A 12125-nucleotide genomic window follows, 5' to 3' on the forward strand; every position below is an offset into this window, starting at 1 on the left:
CTTGTGAATGAAGTTTTATTAAGTTGAAGATAATAAAAAACTATTAAAGGTCTTCAATGGGCCGAGACAGATTATCAAATTTGTCTATCACCATCAATTAAATCAACACTAACAAGCTCACTTAATTATGAAGATGTTATAAATGATTTCGCATTACTGAAGGCCAGAAAAGTAAACTTAAAATTATATTTGAAAAACATTGAAACATTGTTATTATTGAAGTTTAATAAAAATGAAAGTTAGCTTGAACTTTTATTATTATTATTATTAATTTTTTATTTTTTTTGAAGGAGGGGGGGGGAGGGACCGTCAAACTTCAGCCTCGCACCGGGCGTCGTTTTGGCTTGCTACGGCACGGCGAAGGAAATATAGATACCCTTGTTATCAAGTATAACACTAATATAAAACAAAACAAAAACAAAAAAACAAACTGGCTTTAAAATTTTTATTACCAGTTTTGAAGACATTAAAACGCATTTTTAAAACATTGCGTTTTAATGTCTTTGAAACTGCTGTAAAGCTAATAACTAGTTAGTTTGCTATTTAAAAATATAAAGCTAAAAAGCACTTTTTAAAATCTTGACAATATATTTTTTTAATTTTCAAAACTGCGCATTTATCTACGCTTCGAAGTTTTTTTTGAAACCTTCTCTCATAACTTCTTTCGTTGTTCTATTGCCTTGTTAATTTTCTTGTCTATTCTCAAAGTCTTTGTATATATGGATGGTTAAGCGCCAAACTAGCCTATACAACGAATATGTTGAAATGAGATAATTTGATTAATTATGTTGTATTCCATTTTATTGCTCCTTGGTAGAGTTTTTTATGCTAAGATATTATAGAGGAACCACATTTACAATCTTAAATTATTTTGCAAGTTAAAATATTCTTGATAAAGTTTAAACTGTTTTATCTAAATAAGGCCTTCCGCAGCTGCATCCTACTTAATAAACACCTGGTTTGCTAAAACTTTGTAGCTTAGATTTATTCCTAGTTGTTTAAAATGACTATAAATAGACCCAAATTTAAAAACGGTTTTATAAAAAGCATTTCGATAGTTTTTTTAAACTTAGGGCCTTAAAAACTTTGGAGGTATGAATATAAACATATATGTGTATTCATACCTCCAAAGCATTTTTTTTTGGAATGGCATATAAACATTTTTGAAAATGTTACTTTTAAAACTATTTAATTTTGCTCAAGAACAATGGGCATTGGACATCTCAAGACATTCGACAAACATCAAGTGGATGTCCGACAAACATCAAGTGGACGTTAGAATTATCTTGTTCTCCACTTTTTGAAAAATTTGAGTTATTGATAGTGCTGTGTACCTCAGAATAATGTTTTTCTATTGCATTGAAACCTAAGTTAAAAGTAAAAAAGTTGTGAAAAAAACAGTTTTAAAAAAAAATTTATATGCCGTCTCCTAAAGTCTTTCTTTTTAATCGTTTTATCTCAAAAGTCAAAAAATGTGAAGATAAAACAAGATAATTCTAACGTCACGATGTATTAAACTTAAGAATATAATTTATACTAAAAAAGTTATGTGACTTTTTTAAGCACGTTATGTGTTAAGTTATGTGACTTTTTTAAGCACTTTTGACTATAACTATATATATATATATTTTGACTTTAACGTTAAGTTATGTGACTTTTTTAAGCACTTTTGACTATATATGTTTATAAATTAGATTTTATTTAACCATTTAAAGTGGTACTCTATGATATATCTTATATAAAACTTGATATATCATTTAAAACTATGATATATCTCTAAAACTATGATAAATCATTTATCGATAAAACTTCATAGTGTTCTAGGAGTTTCCTTTACAATAGAATGTTTATATTTAAAAAAACAATTGTTTTATTTTTACATTTTACTTTGTTAAACTTGTTAAACTACGTTATATAATGTTATGTTTTATATATTATACGTTGCATTATATTAAGTAACATAATTGTAACGTAATGAAGTGTAAATATATTGAAGTAATTATATAGGGAATCCGAATATATAAACTTGAGTATTTAGAGATTGGAATGTTTTTTTTACCATTTGACACCAGAGAAGGGAATAGAAAATACTTTCAACGCCATCTAAAACTAAATGACAATTCAATAATAGAATTGAGACTTCATCAAAAAATGTCTTGGTTTTGATGATGACCGTGCAGTAGTTAAAACCCAGCTCAATTGGAAGTTTAAATCACAAAGATCTGGCTTGGAAAAATTAAAAGATTTGAAAACTTCGCGTAGTTGCGCTATTAATTTTGAATGTTCATACTTATGAAGTGTTTTTTATGAATCGCTGTAAACATTAAACTTGATTTTTATATACCTTAAGACTTACCACAAAGTATAGTGATAATCTGGTTTACCACGAGTATTCTAATAGACCACGTGATACATCAGATATATGATAATTGGGTAATCTGATGTCACTTGACAATCTGATTTTTCACAATGATATGGTATTTTTGTTTGTCAAAATCTAAATTGAACATAAATCTTTTTGTACTAATGTAATATTTTTGTATTTGTGCTGAGAGGCTCGTTGATATTACTACAAATAGTGTTTTATAGATATGATACTGATATTTTGATATAACTTTGATGTTGCTATCAAATACGACAATACAATAATGTAAACATATATCTTTTTATTCTTCTCATTAAGTTTCTAAATTTTTCAGGTGTTTTAATGAATATGAATTTATCGCATTGCTTAAAAAACTATACTTTTTCAAATGTTTTTTTTTTTTTATGTTATTCATTTCCCCAATGTCGAGACAGCCACTAAAATCAAGGAGCCTAATTTTTTTTTTTTTAATGTGGTAACAAACTACTCTTAACTCTTTCAACTCCGATAAACAAACCTTGACAAACAAAACCGCAACGCGGAAAAACAAGTTGAGCGTGGTGTTTTTAGACGTGGTATGGATCGAATTTGGAACTTCAAGCTAATGATGCAAGCGCTCTATTACTACACTACTACCGTCGTTGAAGAGTATGTGGTGCAAAAAAAAAAGTAAGAAAAATATTTATTCATTGACTAATCCAAGTATTATACAATACTGAATAAATGATGAATTTCGAATAATATTAGTTGACTTGCTGTAAAACATATTTTAAAATCTTTAAAAATTGCCCATTTTCTTTATATATCTAATCAGCTTAAGAATTTTAAGTCTAGATTGGAAAAATAAAATTCATAAAACAGTAGCCGTGGCGAAGTGGGTAGAGTTATGGCGCATAATCAATAGGTTCGACGTTAGCTCTGGCTAAACAATCTTGCGACACCGATATGAAAGAAGGAGTGCACTTTCTGGTTAAATGCTTTTCTACGTTACTCTGTGATAGATTGTCAAGTTTATCTTTAAAAATTCCTCAATATCTTACTTAAAAACCTTTTTAATATAGTATAACTGTAAAATCCCGATAAAAGTAACCCTCGAACTTCAAGTAACTCAAAGTATATTTAAAATTTTCCTTTAAATCCGGTTTTCCATAAAAATCAATAACTCGAACTTTAACTTTAAGTCTGACCATTTTCTTTGTCTCTTGGTTGTTCAAGAGTTTAAACAATATTTATGGCACATTAAGGTCAGGGTTAGGGGTACTGTTAAAAAACTTTTACTAAATCTAAGAAAGATGATGAACGGTGCTTCGGATTTAAATAAATTTTTCCTATTAGAATTATGGTTTATTCTGCGAAATGTTAATTTAAAAAAAGTACTTTTATCTCATTTGATTGAGTAGATATTGTCTAAAGTTTATTGGGATGATCAACCTGCCTCAACAGGGTATCAATGGATAAACGAATATGCATGGTATAGAATTTAGGCGTAAGTTGCATGGTATAGAATTTAAGCGTGTCTATAGTTTATAAATCTTTTATATTTTGCGTGGTACTTAAAGCACTTCAAGAAGTCCTCACGGTCTTGTCACGAAGTACCACTCTGTGGAAAAGCATATAACGTAAGAGCATTTAGCTAGGAAACTTATGCCTCCTTCCTTACCAATGTTGCTTGTCTGGCCAGAGTTGGTATCGAAACTCGACTTTATGATTTGGAACCAAAACTAACCGCTGCGAATTTATACACTTTAATGATATAGGAGAAAATTTTAAAAAGCAAGAAATATAAATTGTTGTCAAATATGCTTAACTTATCCCTATTAGACTAAGTGACACATTAGTTAGATTTTAAAAAGAACAGTTGGATATTGGATAAAAAAACCTATAATTTTGTTAAATATTAACTCATTAGAGATGCAGATAAAAACTTCGAAGAACTTAAGAGTAAAATAATATTTTTTTTTTTTCAAATTTTTTTGGTTAAAAATAGAAAAGTGCCTATGCATCATAGTCGATTGCTATCTAATCACTCTCTCCTAGGAGAATTGGTATGACTACAATGTGAACCTCAGTCAAACATTTACTAGAATATAATTAATTTTTTAATTTTTATGGTAGAGAAGTACTATTTAATCTTAATAAATTTTTAGCATTATTCTTGAAGTAGAGAGACCAGTTTGGCAATTAAATAATCTCAATAACTACGCGTTGCATGACAAGACATCTAATGAATGAAAGTTAAGTAGTTAAAATGCACAGGATCCTCTCTACTTCAAGAATAATGCTAAAAATTTATTAAGATTAAATAGTACTTCTCTACCATAAAAATTAAAAAATTAATTATATTCTAGTAAATGTTTGACTGAGGTTCACATTGTAGTCATACCAATTTTAAAATTTTTTGGAAAAAGTTCAAAGCGTTTTGACAATATCTTAAAATATTTGAGAAACTTTGAGAACAAAAAGTGATTTTTTCAAAAAATGAAAATAAAGATAAAAATTAGTTTATAATTGGTTGTACTAGCCGCCAGGCTAAAAATATTTGTTTCAGTAAATAAGTATATATTAGAGAAAGTACTACAAGAAAATTCCCCCTAAGCAACGTTTCTATAAAATTTAATTTTTTAAATAAACACATAGTGACCTAAAATAATTAAGAAAGTTTATGTTTTTCAGCTTAGATATGTATTTTTTTTCCTCAGAAAAAAAAATTATTTTTTTTCCTCAGAAAAGAAAAGTTGACAGAAGTTTCTGTCAACTTTTCACTTAATTTAAAAAGTCGAAAAAACCAATTTTTTTTACTTGTTTAATGGTGAAGCACCTTAAAATCATTATAAAAAAGTATTTCAATAAAGATTTTAAAATACTGCAAATTTTATATATTATAAAATAAACTACTTAGTTTACAAAAATGGCTTGTAAGTTTTATAAACAATTTGAGTGAATTACTTAATGATTAAGCTATATTTTTATTGTAAATTGACAAAACTTCTAAGAATTTCCCGCCAATTTAAGTTTGTTAAATTTAATTTACTTGATTATTTTTATATAAAATTAAATACTTTTAATAGTTTTAATTATTCCTTTTATCATTATGATATAACTGAATTATCTTTATAGTTAAAAATGCGATCTAATGATCAAAATTTTTTCTTTATTTCAAGTAGAAACTTCATTAATAATAATTAAAAAAATCAAAGTGTACACTTTGCTTTCGATAATGCCTTTTTATACCAAGGTAATAAAATTTTTGAATGGATTTTGTATGGGTTCTTTGGGTAAAATGTCCAAAATTTCCCGCCAATTAGAAATATTTTAGGCGCTCAAAAAAATTCGATTTTTAAATCGAATTTCCAACATTTCTGAAAGGAAAAATTTTTTTGCTTAAAACCATTTATGAAAGAAAAAAGAAAAAAAGAGGAAGAAAAAAAGTAAAATTGCATTCATTTAAATTTCATTTATTTGACAATAAAAAAAATAATTTACATTAATTATTAACATTACAAAAATTAATTTACATTAATTAATTACAATTTAAAGAACATTTTGTTTTTTATACATAAATATATATATGCGTTAATAAAAGAAATTAATAAAGTAATATATTTATATATATTATAACATATATGTTATAATATATTTAAATAAACATATATATGCGTTTAAAATACCTTTTAAGTTAATTATTTTTAAATCTATCTACATGATAAATTAATGGACGTGCCTAAAGCCAAACCACACTTTTTACAAATTTTTTTTAGCTTTGATAGTTTATAAATTAGAACTTAAGAAGTAATTACAAAATCATTATTTTGTTTATATTTTTGATATTAATTATTCCCTAATATTCAGGGGTTGTTCATAAAGCGCGAACGCTTTTAATTCGACCTCCCCTCCCCGCATTTTCCCATACGCTCTTTTGTGTATGGGAAAATGCTTCTTCCTCCCTAAAAGTACCTCCGCTTTTAACACATCCACCCAACATTTTGTGATATTTTAAAAAAAATTTAGTCTACTTACTTTTATGATTGACCCACTGGCCATCTTATTTACGCCAATTGCAAACCCCATCTTCCCCTCCGAGCGTATGTACTTTATGAACGATCCCTTATTCATATTTATGGTAATAATAAAAATGTAAAAAGAAATGGTTAGATCTTCACTTTAACGGTTAATTTAAGGGTCAAATTATACAATGGTGGTGGTGCTCAAAATTCTTTATTTTATTAATTGACGGGACAACCCCAGATATTAAACGCGCTCCTACTATTATCAAAAAAATAGACTTGGATTCATTTGGATTGAAATTTTGCAAAATATAACGTTACGTTTTCAAAATATCGAAAAAAGGACATAAAACATATTTCTGCTAAGAAATAAAGACAAATCTGCTGAAAAGTTTTTCATATTCCACGTATTATATAAGAATGACAACTTGTTTGCCGCTGAAGCATTTCTTCTAATTTTTTTAAACGCATTTTAAAGTATAATGATGATATATAATATATATGGATAAATATAAGCCATTTTGCTAAAAAAGACAAGTATTACAATCTAGCCCTTGAATAATAACACGGCAGTCAGTCACATATCATTTTTTTAATTCAGCAGATATTTTAAAAATTCAGTATATTTAAGTTGTAGATTTTCTCGAAGTTTGTCGCTAAATTTTGTCTTTATATATATCCAAACTCCTAAAAAAAAAAAGAAAAAAAAAAGCAATATCAATAACATGTTTACAATATATAATACGATAGTGGAGAAGCAAGAAAGTCTCAATGCAACTAATCATTAGCCTCATATATTAACACTTAACTTATAAAAAGAAGCAATGATAAGAAAAACGATTAGGAAAACATTTTTTTATTGCAAGTTTTTTTATTTTTTTTTTAAATTAATATTTTATAAATAAAATCTTTGCTAACAATGATTACTTAAAGATAATTTAATCACAACTAAAAATATATCTAAACTAATCGCAAAAGTAAAAACATTCAAAATGATCTATACAATCATAAAAACAATTTAATAAAATAATGAAGAGTTTAATATCGTCAGCATACAAGGGAAATGTCCAAAACATCATTTTGAGATAATGAACAAATATTTGCGTTGAAAAGTTTTTTTTTAAAAAAAAACTCATTAATAATTAATTTATTAAATTTGTGGTATATCTAACGATAGAGAATTTAAAATACTAAAATAGTGGTATAACTCTATAATGCCAAAATGGAAAAATCAATTACTTAAGGTAACTTAATAAATGAGGTAATAAACTAAACGTGATAGGTTAATAAGATATTAAAGTCAGGAAAAATACATTTATGACTATAACAATATACTAAAGAATTCTTACTACTAATTTTACTTGTTTAAAAATTTAAAACGTTTTAAAGTACAGAAAAAGGTAGCAATATTAAAATAATACTTTTGTTGTGTTTTGATTCATTCCGTTTTGATTGCCTCAAATTGATCAATGTTAGCAAATGTTGACGCCAGGTCTCTCTTAATCAACTAAAAAAATTAAACTTGTTTCTCTGAAGTTAAAATTAAATGTCATCTTATGATGGCTATTGAAACAATACGTGACATACTAAGGGTTATCGATAATTACGTAAATATCGCGTATTCTTCGTATAACACAAATCTTTATATAACCTAATCAAACTTAGAACTTAATAAAACTTACGGTACTTTGAGAAAAAACTAACTAAATCAAAACACTCCCCGCATAAAAACTTTTATGAATATATGAAACATTTAATGTGAACATATTCAAACATATAATGCGCAAAGACTGCGTGAATGAGGCACCTTTAACACTATTAAATATAGCAATGCAGTGTTTTATTTATAAAATAAATATTTTAAATAAAATAACTCATTCATTCCATAAATAAATATAATTGCTCTTAATTTAGAAAATATACAAATTAAACATAAATTTTAAGAAATAAGTTTTTATTTCTTCTTGAAAAAATAAATAATTTACTTAGCTGTTACTGTTTTGTTACTTTTTTTCAACTTAATTAACTAAAGAACTATCACTGGCTGATATCACAAAAACTTTATGATGGATTAAATAACTTAAAAAACAATACTGAAAAATTGGTAAGCTCGATAGAAAACTGAAACAAGTCTGTTAACAAATATTATTTGAAAACAAATAATAAAACTTATTCCTTTTTTAAAAAAGAAAAATTTTTTTTTTAAAAGAAAAAACATTTGAATAAATAAATAAACAACGAAAAATAAAAACAAAGCCCTAGACTTTTTGCATAAAACACAAAAATTATCTTTTTCGTTAACTGCGAAGATGCAATATAAACTGCAATTAAAAAAATAGATACGAACCTTAAGCTTTATTAATGCTCCAATCTTTTAAACTAATAATAAAAAAAAAATTAATTCTAAAAAACAAAGCCGAACCAAAATATCTTAAACATTTCTATTAGCATTTTTCATAAATCTTAACATTTCTACATAAAATTAATATAGAGTTTTAAATTATTAAACATTTCTACATAAAACTTAAACGATTCAAATGATAATTTAAGATTAAACAATACTTACTTGTATATAGCGTATGATTCTTCCTATTTAAGGAACGCGTTAACGAAGTTAACGAAGTTCCTATTTAAGGAACGCGAACGAACGAAGTTAAAAATAAAAAATGTATTTTACAGAATCGTAACTAAGAGGCTGTTTATATGAAGCGGGCTGCATATTGTGAAACCCTATACAGGCTCAGAAGAGGCGTAATCTGATTAATTGATTTTGAAATAGAGGCATTAAACGTTTGTTAAAATATTTAAAAAATGTCAAAAAGCGTATTGAATGCTTACAAAAAAAAAAAAATAATAATCGCATAAAAAATCAAATAATAATAACCGAAAATTTGATTTTTCTATAAAATTTTGTTCATTAAAGTAGTTATACTTTTACAAAATTTTTCAAATCAAAACATCCGTGCTTTTCAAAACATTTTCTTGAAAAACAAAGGTTTTGAAAAAATAGTTAGTTTCTCTAACGGTTTTGATAACTGTGATATAAAATTAATAACGGTTTTAATAACTTCGATGAAACCAAATGATGAAATTTGACTATGCTGCGATTCTCATACGATAGATTTTTCAAAACAGTTTTATAATTCAATAAAATAAATAGAATATTAGTAACTTGCTATAACTTTTTTCACATTCAGTTCTATCATTCAGCTAGAAAAATATAAAAATAAAATTACCTTATAGCTTTTCAGAACTTTGTCTTAATTGGAGTAATTAAGATATAAATTATATTATATATAATTTATATACATTACTAAAACTTTAATTTTGAGAAAATTGGTAGTTGGTTGTTATAGCTAGCCTAGGTAATTTGCAATATTCTCAAATTAAAAGCGATTGTAATTATATAGCTGATTTGGATTGGCCTAAGTATTGTATTGCAATAAAAGATTAACAAAACATTGTAGCATTAAGTCTATGACCTGATGTCTACAAGTTTGTTTTGATATAGCGAAATGATTACCAAAACTTTTGGTAAAAAAATAACTCTTAACATACCACACTTTTATGGAGAATTTAAAAGTATTCCTTTAGAAGTTCCTCTAACCAGCCTTCTCAAAATTTAGATTAAAAAGATTCACATGGAACATGTAAGCTAATTCTTTAGAACATCAGTAAAAATTTTCTTTTTGCAAAAACTTAAATGTTTAACTCTATAAAAATAAAAGGTTTTTATAATTAACAAGTAATTAACAGATTAAAAAACGTTGTAGCATTATAAATTATCAGAAAAAAATTGATGTTTAAATTGCCAAATATTTGTATTTATAGTATATAGTAATTGCAAAAAGTTAGTTAATCACCTAATGGAATAACTCTTAACATGCCCACCTTAATGGAAACCTAAGGGTAAAGAGGTAGAAAAAAGAAAATTGCACACATGCAAAATCATGTTGAATGTACTATTTAAAGAATTTAAATATTAAAAGAATTTAAATTATTACACATTAAAAGAATTTACATTATTACATATTTAAAGAATTTACAGACAAAACACATGTTTGTTAGATATAGCTGTTAAATTGAACAAAATACTGGTTATTGTATTCTATGATTGGTAAAGAAAATAATGAAAAATTACCCTCTAACAGCAATGGATTTTAAATAATTTTAAATAAAAGAATAAACTTTAATAAATTTATACTTACTAGATTATCATATAATATTATTTTACATTAAATACTTTTGAAGAACAAAAATAAAAATTTGTTAGCTCTGGAATAATGATACCTCATAATTTTACTACAATAAATAAATATTTTTAATAATCATGAAGGCTAAAACCTAACTAAAGCCATTTTAGATTAAACAAAAAAACATTGCTGTTTAACCTAAAATGGCTTTAGTTAGGTTTGTCAAAAAATCAGTTCCGTTTTCTAATAATTTTATCTTTTATTCATTACTCTTTTTCAATAAATTTGTCTAATTTTTATAACTTAGTTTTTTTAATTTAATTTTTTTTCAATTATTACAATACAAAAAAAAGGACACAACCATTTGCATTTTTTTGATGCCATAATCCATCAATAATTCTTTTTGCTAGTAATGTCAGTGTTTATATGCAACTGTACAAACAATTACTGTTCAAAAGGAAAACATGAAACTTACTTATTTTGTTAAATTTCCAAATAGAGTGTTTAATGGTTTAAGGATGATGTTTTATTAGAGTTATGTAATAAAAAAGATATCAGTTTCATCAAAATTAAGGTTGAAACAATATAGGAAAACAAAATCTTCTTAGAAATCATATATTCACGTGGCTTATGTAAGCTAGTTTTGCAATCAGTACAATTTTCTTTTTGAAAACCCTCTAATGCTCGACACTTTATAATCAACGACTCTAATGCTCGACACTTTATAATCAAATAAATAAAGTTCTTCAACAGTAGTCTGGTAAAACTGCATATCTTCACCAGTAGTCTGGTAAAACTGTGTATAAACTTTGTATTTGAGTATGCTTCAAGGCCAAGGACAATATATTTTATGAGAAACACATTTATAGATTTTTTCTAATTTATTTTAAAAACATTTTTTATTGCATACAATTAACAACAGATAAAATCTCCATGACCAGATAAACTTTATTAAAAATTTGAGATTTTACGAGTAAAAGTTCTCTTGTTCAAACAGATTTTGATACCGATTGATTTTGATATTAAATGCTCTAAAGAGTATTAAAATAAAATAAATAAAACAAGACTTGTATTGATAAACTTAGTTTATCATTTCTTTGAAATTTATTTCTTAAATCTGCTTGCTTTGATTTTAATTATATTTTTCAACAAAAGCGCACTTGCCTCTCTTTCAAAATCAGCAAATCAGATTGCTCATATTTCTGCTTTTTCAGAGTATGTATAGGGTTTCAAAATATGCAAGCGGGCTGACTAAAAAATGTAATTGTAACTAAAAAATTTTATTATTACCGACTAAACAAACTAAAAGCTGATTTAGTCGGGTAATAATACAATTATCTTTTCACCTGATCATTATATATATTTGATTTTTTTTTTAATTGGTAGAGTTAAATCAAACAAAAAGATAAAAATATATAAAATAATAGATAAAAAGAAAATCTTGAGTCTTTGATAAAATGGGGGAGGGAGAAAGTTTAATAACTTTTGGGAAATTAAATAAATTTCCCAAAAGTTATTAAACCATCCATCCTAAGTTTATTAAGATCCCCCACCCCCCATATA

The 12125-nt window shown here is 25.8% G+C and overlaps 1 long non-coding RNA gene across 1 annotated transcript; it reads right to left on the reverse strand.

The window, feature by feature from the left end:
• Positions 1-6852: 6852 nt before the first annotated feature.
• Positions 6853-9328, reverse strand: LOC136091251 (uncharacterized). Its single transcript, XR_010643837.1, has 4 exons — positions 8936-9328; positions 8717-8748; positions 7791-7876; positions 6853-7056 (listed from the first exon to the last, which is right to left on the reverse strand). It is a non-coding gene; the product is annotated as an uncharacterized LOC136091251 (long non-coding RNA).
• Positions 9329-12125: the final 2797 nt, after the last annotated feature.

The sequence above is a fragment of the Hydra vulgaris genome, chromosome 14, assembly GCF_038396675.1.
Source record: "Hydra vulgaris chromosome 14, alternate assembly HydraT2T_AEP".
Lineage (NCBI taxonomy): Eukaryota > Metazoa > Cnidaria > Hydrozoa > Anthoathecata > Hydridae > Hydra > Hydra vulgaris.